This window comes from Hevea brasiliensis, chromosome 17, assembly GCF_030052815.1.
Source record: "Hevea brasiliensis isolate MT/VB/25A 57/8 chromosome 17, ASM3005281v1, whole genome shotgun sequence".
In the NCBI taxonomy this organism is placed as follows: domain Eukaryota; kingdom Viridiplantae; phylum Streptophyta; class Magnoliopsida; order Malpighiales; family Euphorbiaceae; genus Hevea; species Hevea brasiliensis.
In genome coordinates, this window is record NC_079509.1 from 8,981,106 (window position 1) to 8,992,176 (window position 11,071).

The following is an 11,071-nucleotide window of genomic DNA, read 5'->3' on the forward strand; positions in this document are numbered from 1 at the left end:
GCTTAGGCTCCAGATTCATAGAGAGAAATTGTCTAAAGTGTTGGAAAGAGTATAATAGGAGTCACACGCGGAAAATAGGGTCCACATTCGTCTTGCATTGTCATCTTTGCTTTTAGTTTCTGCTTCATATATTGTGTGTAAATATGAGTCTATAGAGCTGTCTAATATGCAGTTTTGAAATTTTGTGGGCTAATGCTGCTGAATTTTAGGAAAATGCGTAGAAGCAGGAGAGCTGCCACTGCACCAGAACCAGATGTGCCCGACGAGGTGTCAGCACAGGATGAGGCGCCTGCCCCGAGGAAGCGAGGTAGGAGACCTAGAGCTGCTCAAGTAGAGGAGCAACCACCACCAGTTCAGGAACAGTCTTTTATGGCATAGGGTCCCATGGACCCAATGGCAGCTACTCTAGCTAGTTTGCAGAGAACCATCAATATGATGGCACAGTATATGGTCCACCCTCCCCAACAGCAGTAGTCCACCGCACTAAGGGGGGAACCTTACAAACAGATAATTAATTTCAAGAAATTGTTGTCGGGTACTTATGATGTGTCAGATGATGCTTATCGGTTTTTGGATTCCTGCAAACAAGCAGGGATGGAGTTACAGTTGACTGATAGGAGGCTTATAGAGTGTGTGCAGCATGTCATTGGGCCTATGCCTAGACAATGGATGAATGACTACATATTACCTCTAATGGAAGGTTTGTCATGGACCCAGTTTGTGGAGCTGTTTATCAACAGGTTTGTGCCAGAAAGTTTCAGAGACCAAAAGTAGTGAGCCTTTGAGGCCTTAAGGCAGAATGGCAGGTCTGTAGATGAATATGCTACAGAATTTCTGGAATTGAGCAGATATGCCCCTACAGCAGTGGCTACAGAAAGTATGAAGGTGAAAAGGTTCCTAAAGGGGCTGGACAGGAGGTATGCAAACCTGGCCATGATGTCTGATCAGTCTTTTGATGTGGTAGTTGATCAAGCTCGACAGATTGAGATTAGCTATACTGGAGATGACAGTGGAAGGGCAAAGAAAAATAGAGCAGAGGGTTCTTTAGGTGTTCCCCACGTGGGTACTACGGATAGCGGAGGCCAAGGTCATTACAAAGAAAGAAGTAGGAATAAAAAGAGTGGTTTTAGACACAAATCTTGAGGATTCAGATCAGGGTACGGATCCAGCAGTGGTCACAGTTCGGGATACAGCAGTTTTGGGTCTGGTTCAGGATCCTCCTTTGCACTTTGCACACAGTGTGGAAGAGGACATTCAGGACCTTGTCTGATGGGTTCAGGAGTATGTTTCAGGTGTGGCCAACCAGGTCACTTTGCTAGGGAATGCCCCGTGTTTAGCTAGCCACAGATGGGGTCACAGGGTTCTGTTGCAAATGTTCCTCGTCAGTTTTATCCTGGTGCTTTCAATATGGCAGGCAGTTAGTTCAGTGGCCAACAGGGCCGAGAACAAGGGGGAATTGGATTTGGAGGCAGATCAGGAGGTAAAAGTCAATATCAGGGTTCTGCAATGCAGGGTAGGGGTCAAGCTCGGGTTATCACCCTGACCCACCAGGATGCTCAGGCTTTCAATGCAGTTGTGGCAGGTATTCTTCTAGTCTGTTCCTATAAGGCTCGTGTTTTGATAGATCCGGGTGCTACGCACTCCTTTGTCTCCCCAGTGTTTGCCATGAGATTGGGTAGGAACCCTACAACTTTAGAATGCCCTTTGTCTGTAGCTACCCCGCTTAGTGACAACATAGATGTAGATATAGTTTTTCCGGGTAGCCCAGTAGTAGTGGATGAAAAGATCCTCCCAGCAGACTTGGTTCCTCTACCAATAATGGATTTCGCTGTAATCTTGAGAATGGATTGGTTGGCAACCCATTATGCCACATTAGACTGCAGGAACAAAAAGGTGTATTTTCACATACCTGGTGTGGAAGAGTTTAGCTTTGATGGTGATAGGAGCATGGCTCCATATAATTTGGTGTCAGCAATTAGTGCTAGAAAAATATTGAGGCATGGATGTCAAGGGTATTTGGCATTGGTGAGAGATACATCTGTAGAAGGTGTCAACATGGAAAATGTTCTTGTTTTCAGAGAATTCATAGATGTCTTTCCTGAGGAGCTTCCACGGTTGCTACCAGGAAGGGAAATAGAGTTTTGCGTTAATGTTGTGTTGGGTACAAACCCCATATCAATGCCGCCATACAGGATGGTACCAGCAGAATTGAAAGAGCTAAAGGAGCAACGACAGGAGCTTTTGGACAAGGGTTTCATACGTCCGAGCACTTCACCCTGGGGCGCTCATGTTCTATTCGTGAGAAAGAAAGATGGGTCCTTGAGGTTGTGTATTAACTATAGACAGCTGAACAAGGTAACTGTAAAGAACAAGTATCCACTTCCTCGGATCGATGTTCTATTTGATCAGCTCCAAGGAGCTAGATTCTTTTCCAAGATAGACCTGTGATTAGGCTACCATCAGTTGAGAATCAGGAATGAGGATGTGTCCAAAACAGCATTCAGGACAAGATATGGTCATTATGAGTTCTTGGTGATGTCTTTTGGACTCACTAATACACCAGTAGCTTTCATGGACCTGATGAACAGGGTGCTCAGGCCATTCCTAGACCGTTTTATCATCGTATTTATAGATGACATTTTGGTATACTCTCGGACCGAGGAAGAACACGTGTGGCACTTGAGGATGGTATTGCAGACTTTGAGGGAGCACCAGCTGTATGCCAAATTTTCAAAATATGAATTTTGGCTAGAAAGCATCTCATTCTTGGGACACGTGGTTTCTAGTGAAGGCATTCAAGTGGATCCCAAGAAAATTGAGGCTGTAACTGATTGGCTTAGGCCTACAACAGTCACTGAGGTATGAAGTTTTCTGGGCCTAGCTGGCTACTATAGGCTTTTTGTGCAGGATTTTTCTAGAATAGCAGCTCCCCTAACTAAGTTAACTCGGAAGAATGTTCCATTCATTTGGACAGATGATTATGAGGAGAGTTTCCAGAAGCTCAAGAAGTGTCTAACCACCGCCCCTGTGTTGACACTACCGATGAGTGGTGAAGGATATACCATGTACTGTGACGCCTCTAGAGTTGGCTTAGGGTGTGTTTTGATGCAGAATGGAAAAGTAGTGGCTTATGCTTCAAGACAGCTAAAGAGGCATGAGCAGAACTACCCCACCCATGATTTGAAAATGGCGGCTGTAGTCTTTGCACTAAAGATCTGGAGACACTACCTATATGGTGAAGTGTGCGAGATATACACCGACCATAAGAGTTTGAAGTATATTTTCCAACAGAGGGATTTAAACTTGAGACAGAGGAGATGGATGGAGCCTCTGAAGGACTATGATTGTACCATCCAGTACCACCCTGGGAAGGCCAATGTAGTAGCAGATGCTTTGAGCAGAAAATCTTCTGGCAGCTTAGTGCACATATCAGCGGAGAAGAGACCATTGATTCAGGAAGTACATAAGTTGATGGATCAAGGTCTGATCTTAGATCTTTCAGATGAGGGGGTATTGTTGGCTCATTTTTCAGTGAGACCAGACCTGCGAGACAGAGTTAGAGTTTCCTAGCATAGAGACTAGCAATTGATGAAAATCATAGAAGGAGTACAGCAGGGTGAAGGTGGTGAGTTTGGATTTTCCAATGATGGTGCCCTTATGCAAGATTCCAGGATATGTGTGCCCGACGTGGACAATCTCAGAAATGAAATCATGCGAGAGGCACACTATACACTGTACAATGTTCACGCAGGCTCCACCAAGATGTACCATGATATGAAAGATAGCTATTGGTGGAATGGCATGAAGAGAGACATAGCAGACTTCATGTCCAAGTGCTTGACTTGTCAGAAGGTGAAGTTTGAACACCAGAGGCCATCAAGGAAGCTGCAAGAGCTCCCTATCCCAGAATGGAAGTGGAAAATAATCACTATGGATTTTGTGACTGGGTTGCCTTGTACTACGCGGGGATATGATTCGATATGGATAATTGTAAACCGCCTAACTAAATTAGCTCATTTCTTGCCTGTGAAGATCGCATATTCTGTTGCACAGTATGCCCGACTCTATATTCGAGAAATCGTCAGATTGCATGGAGTTCCTGCTTCCATATTATCTGACAGAGGGCCCTAGTTCACTTCTCTGTTTTGGAGAAAGTATCGCTTTGAACTTTAGTACCACTTTCCACCCTCAGACAGACGGACAGTCCGAAAGGACAATCCAAACACTAGAAGACATGCTTCGCATGAGTGTTTTGGATTTTGGAGGTCAATGGGATGATCAGCTACCTTTGGTGGAGTTTGCCTACAACAACAGTTATCACTCCAGCATAGAGATGGCACCCTATGAGGCACTATATGGCAGAAAGTGTAGGTCTCCTCTGTGTTGGACGGAGATGGGAGAAGCAAAGGTACATGATGTAGACCTAGTACAGTACACTTTAGAGATAGTTCCTTTAATCAGGGAACGATTGAAAACAGCTTTCAGCAGACAGAAGAGTTATGCAGATCCTAGACTGAGGGATGTGGAGTTTGCAGTGGGCGATTATGTATTCCTGAAGGTTTCTCCGATGAAGGGAGTCATGAGATTTGGAAAGAAGGGCAAGTTGGCACCTCGGTATATTGGACCTTTTGAGGTTACTGATAGAGTTGGAGCAGTGACCTACCGATTGGAGCTGCCACCCAACCTCTCTCATGTTCATCCTGTATTTCACATCTTCATGCTTAGGAAATACATACCTGATCTTTCTCATGTGCTACAGCCGGATGTAGTAGAGTTGAAAGAAAACTTGACGTTTGAGGAGCAACCTGTAGCCATAGTGGACTACCAAGTGAGGCAGCTAAGATCAAAACAGATTCCTATGGTTAAGGTTTTGTGGAGGAGCCAGACAGTGGAAGAATGCACCTGGGAGTCAGAGCGGGACATGCATAGCAAGTACCCTTATCTATTCAATATGTAATTTTATACTTTATTATGCCTTGTATAAAATTCGAGGACGAATTTTCTGTAAGGGGAGAAGAATGTAACACCCCAAATTTTTAAATTTATTATTTTGTGAGCACTATTAATATTTTATTTTATTTAAATTTTAAGAAATTATTTGAAATTTTTTGAATTTTCGAAATCGGTTTGATTTCTCAAAAATATAAAACTTTGATGATTTTTAAAAATTAATTTAAAGACCACGTGGCAAAACTAAAAATATATTTAGAGTCTACGAATTTTTCTGAGTTTTCTATAATTTTTTTGAAATTTTTGGGCATCGTTTTTGGTCCCAAGGTAGAGTAAAAATTTAATTTCGGGTATCCTGAATCGAACCGGCTGAATCGAACCGGATTGGACCGGCCGAATTGGGCCAGCTCCTTCTTCTTCTTCTTTTTCCTTCCCGCGCGCGTTTTCCTCCCTTTCTCTCTCCTCCCTCACCCCCAGGCCGCGCCACCGCCACCCTGCCTTCCCCACCTCACGGACGCACCGCCTCATCACCTCCCCACGGTCGGCCAATGTCCCAGGCGGCCGAAAAACGCGCGCGAACTCCTCACCTACGCACGCTCGACGCCTCACCTTCCCGACCGATCCGACTGCCGATTGGGCTAGGTCTTATGTCAAACACCATCTACACCTCGAGAGCTTTCCATAGACACCTAGAACACCAAAATCCATCGAGCGGTTTGTCCAATTTTTGCCCTGAAAGTTTTAACCCATTTTGAATTTTGGGCTAGATTTCTCGCAAACCGTGAACCCCACAAGAAAACCGAGAGTACCAGAGTGCTCCATTCGTCGAGAGCTTCGCGGTAATATAAATTTCAAAATTTTTTGACACCGTTTTTCGGTGGATCCCACAAAACTTCGTAATATTTTTCCAAGCATTAAATGAGCTTAGAAAATTTCATAAAAATTATATACTAACCCCCGTGTTGTGGGCTTCGTGTAGGTACCTTCAATTCGTGGAAATTCGACAGTTGTTCGGGTCTGTGAATTTTCGGCTAGACAGACCGACTACCGAAAAAGTCTTGGAATTGGATTGAGATTTTGGCTACCCCACCGTTGTCAGACGTCCCGAGCGTGTTTCCGAGGTCGGAATCGGCATAGGTAAACCCGAACCTTACTTTTTCTTAATTTTTCAGTGCTTGAATGGAATTAAAAATCCATAAAATATTCGTGATAACTCAGAAAATTATTATTGCTTTTGCATTAGCTTAGTAATATTGCTAAGGACCACGGGGCAAAGTTTTAGAATTTTTAGAGCTTATTTAGGTAGTTTTTGTGAAAAGGATCAATTATAAGGACTAAACTGTAATTTTATATATTGTGATTGATGACTGTTTTGATGGGCCCAGGAGGGGCTGTGTGATATGATTGAGTTGTGAGTGGATTTGTGAATATAGAAGTGCGTTTTGAGCCCTTTTGCAGGTTGGGTAGGTCCTAGATATAGGGGAGCCCTTTTGTAGGCTGTGTGATGTGATTGAGTTGTGAGTGTACGACTTATGACATCTTTGGTCTTTTCTTAGCTTGTATTGAGTCAAATGTACTAAATAATTGTAATAAAATTGTCAGGTGAGCCGGAACAGCCTTTCTCCTCCGTCCAGCCGCCACAGTGACTTCGGTTGAGTCTGTGAGTAAAATATTAATTTTAATTGTAATTTTGATATTATTAAATGTTCAAGCATGCCCATGCATCACTTATATGTAAATAGCTATGCAGTTAAACTCTAGGCACGTTTTATGTTGCATTCATAACTGTTAAAGTGCCATGGCTGTTGTTGTGGTAATTTGGAGCAGTGTGCGTGAGTTGGCGTGCGTGTGGTGTGGTGTTGGCTATGGACAGGACGGGTAGACACAGTTGAGATCTTCGCTGGGACCCGTTCCTTCAGGGTAGACACGGCTTGAGTTCTTCGCTGGGACCCCGATTTGGTTTATTAAGTGGAAGTCCGAGCTTGAGTTCTTCGCTGGCACAATTTGGATTAAGAGAGCTGTATAAGGGATCAGCTCCCATATATGTATTGTTTGACATTATCGGGTGTGTGAGTGCTCCAAATTATCTCTTTGCTATTATGATGTGAAAATATTGCCGATGTTGCATTTCACTCTATAGGGTGCATTAGCTTTAGGTAGTTATAGAGATTATGGTTAGAATTGATATTTTACTCTCTGAGTCGAACGTTCACTCCTGTTCAATATTTTTTCCAGACTACAGGAGGATTATTATTATGGTTAACCTACTTTTCTCCCTCGCAGGTCGTCTATTCATGTTTGTGTAATTCTGTTAACTTCTAGAATTTTCGCATGTATTAGAAATATTTATTTGATTTAGGTCTGTAATATAATTACCATGGTAGGCCTGTAAACTTATTATATGCATGTATGTTGGACTGGATGAGAGAGCTGAGCTCCTATTTATTTTTATAACATATGAGTATGTGGAGGGTGAGCTGAGCTCCCTAATTGATTATATATTGTGTTTACAAGTCTGGTGAGTCAAAAACTCCCCTTTGAAATGTCCATTTTATGACCGGACTCTGTCCGATTGAATTCTTGAAATTGGGTCCAAATGGGCCTTAGAGTTGGGTTGAGGAATAGTTAAGCTTACTACGGGCCTCGGGGGCTTTAGGCTGGCCCAGGTCCTAGTGCCGGTTCGGCTCATAGGTTGGGTCGTGACAGCATGGATGACTCAACTATGCATGAATGAAGTACAGCTCGATGATGCAAGTTCCCATATGGAAGAGGGATGGGAAGTAGTGTTGATTGACTAAGTAATATTAGTGTTAGGTATGAAGAAAGCTAAACCCTTTCAAGAACTTGTCATGTGTTATCTCAAATCACATAATACTTAAAAGTTTATTAAATGTTATTATTATTATTATTATTATTATTATTATTATTATTATTATTATTATTATGTTTTCTTGTGGTATTGACACATAGGATTATAATGTATTTAACACTTATGATCTTTTAGTAATCAAGTGTAATAACTATAAATAATTATGGTTTCATAAAATTACTTATAAGTTTCTTTATTATTTTTTACAATTTTGAATCAGAAAATGATATAGGTGTTAATTAATAACACTTAAATTTACATTAAAAGCTAATGTTCAATTTCTACAACTTGCTTAGAAATCATTGTAACAAAATTAAATGAAATTCAAAAAGAAAATATGTTTAGTTTGATTTCTACTAATCTTAGTTTGATTTCTACTAATCATATACAATTGTTGTTATCGTTTAAAGTAAAAAATAACTTAATTTAATAATATAATTATAATTATAATTAAAATTTACAAAATATGTTACTGTAATTATTCAACTTAATTTGAATATTACATGTTTTAAGATTATTTATCTACAAATTATTACGACAACACTTTCATATTTTTTAATCTTTTTCATTTGTTTATCTCTATAGCTGATGATATATTTTACTATATGTTATTTTCATGGAAAATAAAATGTAAAAAAAATATAAGAAACGCAATTTTATTGAAAATCTAAATTGAATGTAAAAATTAAATATAAAATATTAAAGTAAGAGTATTATTAACTACCTACTATAAATTAAGAGTATTACAGTTACCTACTGTAAATTAAGAGTATTACAGTTACCTACTATAAATTTAATTTGATAATCAAAATTATATATAAAAAAAAATATTAGAAATCATATAGATAAAAATGAAATATTAAAATTTAAATTAAATATATAAAAAATAATTTTTATTAAATTTGAGGATAGCACAAATATTTAGCTAGTTAACAATATTAAAATTAATATTAGCTACGAGTGCAAGTAGGGGCAATTCCTTAGTGATAATATAATATATAATGTCTTCATGGCCCCAGAATTTTTCAGTGGAACTGCTGCTCTCTGCAATTGATCTTTTTATTTTTGTTTTTTTTTTTAATTTTATTTGCTTAGGCAGCTGCTGCAAAACACTCAGTTTGTCAAGTATTCGAACCTAACATTTTCACAATAAATATTTGATGCATGCATGCAAACTCTTTTGCTGTGACCATTTTTACAAGCTAAAAACCTGGTGGCTCAACAACAACAACAACAATGGCATTTAAAAAGACTTGATCTCCAGAATTAGTGAGCAATGCATATACCTCCAATTGGGCTTGGCATCAATGCCTCCAATTAATTCTGTGGTGATGAGAAAGTGTTTGGGCCTTGAATTTCCTGAATTCGGTGTGAATGGAGGCAGAGAGCTGAGCTCAGCTCTTTCGTAGAATTTTCATTTTTTCTACTACGTAATATTTCTTCCAGAATTTCTTTGCAAGGAAAAGTAATGTTTCCACAGACTTAATTTTGGCATTTTGTCTGAAATATTTTTCTTTATATATAGATAATGTTTATGTTGACTGAGATAATTTTCCTTAGGTACGGTCCGCAACGTTCATTTTCATAGTCATTGATGCTTTGAACCTAATCCTAAAATTCCATTGTCATTCCACATGGAAGGAAGACAATGCCTCAATATATTACGGCCTAAAATTTTTTCTTGCATGGGCCGTTTATCATAAATTTTAAATACAAAATTTATGATAAAATCTATCTATATATAAAAATATTACATATTTATATTTTAAATTTATATAAAAATTTTCCGACAATCTATAATTATGATGTTAACTTGTAATTGAAAATCTTGGTTTACGTTTAAAGTCTTCAACAATTCTGCAAGGATTATGATTTCACTCAACAATTATATATATTAATGACGAATTAAATCATTCTGGTTTAGCTAGGGAAATGCATCATGCAGGAGAAGCCTTGAAGCTGAAGAAATTAAATGATTTTTCCTTGGCTTTCTATTATCATGAATATCCTTCTAGAATTTGGAAAAGTAAAGATTTTAATTATTCATTTTATTTTATCTAAAACCAAAGACTAATAATATTTATAATTGACGCTTGGAATATGGTCCGCAGATGGCAGTATCGCACCACAGTAAGTCTTTCCAAATAATAATAGAACCTTCTTTTCTGGATGGACGTTGAGTTTCTTCTTTTTTTTTTTTTATAAACTAAATACAGAACCAAGTCGATCACTAACTATCATTTTTTTTCTTTATTTTTTTTAATATAATAATAAAAAAAATAAACAAATGTAAGGTCGTAATTAATTGAGTGCGTTATGATATAAAGGGTAGTTAAAAAAAAAATTAATAAAGCATTGAGTTTATAAATAATGACAGTGGTAAGATTTAAATCCACATTAACGAACACAATGATGAAGTTGACCAATTAACACTACTTCCTTTGGTTGCAGCTCAATATGACTTTCACTCAAAGTCTTAAATCTTGTTTCGTAATTACCTTCTCCACATGCTTTCTATGACTTAAAAGTTGTTCCCCTAATCACGACTAATCGTATTTTTGTCCAGTATATATCCTTCAATTTATGAAATTATTTTAATTTAATTTAATTTATGAAATTATTTTATATATATATATATATATATATAGATAAAAGCATGCTTATATCATTACAATTTGTATTTTCTGATATCCATTTGGTGTTTGATAACATAACACGAAACGGCACACCTAAATAAACATAATAACAATCCAGCTGCTACTCGTCTTTATTTTCATCCTTTTCTAAGATTTGATTTTTCTAATCCTGTTCTTCCTAGCTAATTAAAGTGTCATTTATCATTGAAAATAATACATAATTATTGTAATTTAATAACATCGCAACTAGCTACATCTCTGATCACATTAATTCATCGATATTTAATAACCCAATTAATTAATTAATACACTCTAGGAAGGCAATGGTTTAATTTGGTAACTGAATATTTTAATTAAAATAATATTGTTATTTTTATTGGAGAACAATGTTTCAATCGACATCCATGGCATCATCGCCACTTGAATCTCTCATCTTATATCCTTGGGGAGATGTCATTCTCTTCTAGAATTGGTCATGTTATTATTATTTTTTTTTTAATTTTCATTTTTAGTTTCCTGTTTATAATATTTATGCTTGCCTTGCCTTGTTGTAATCAATTTTAAAATTATGCATAAAATATAATACCAAGATGAACTAATTAAATTAATTAAAAGC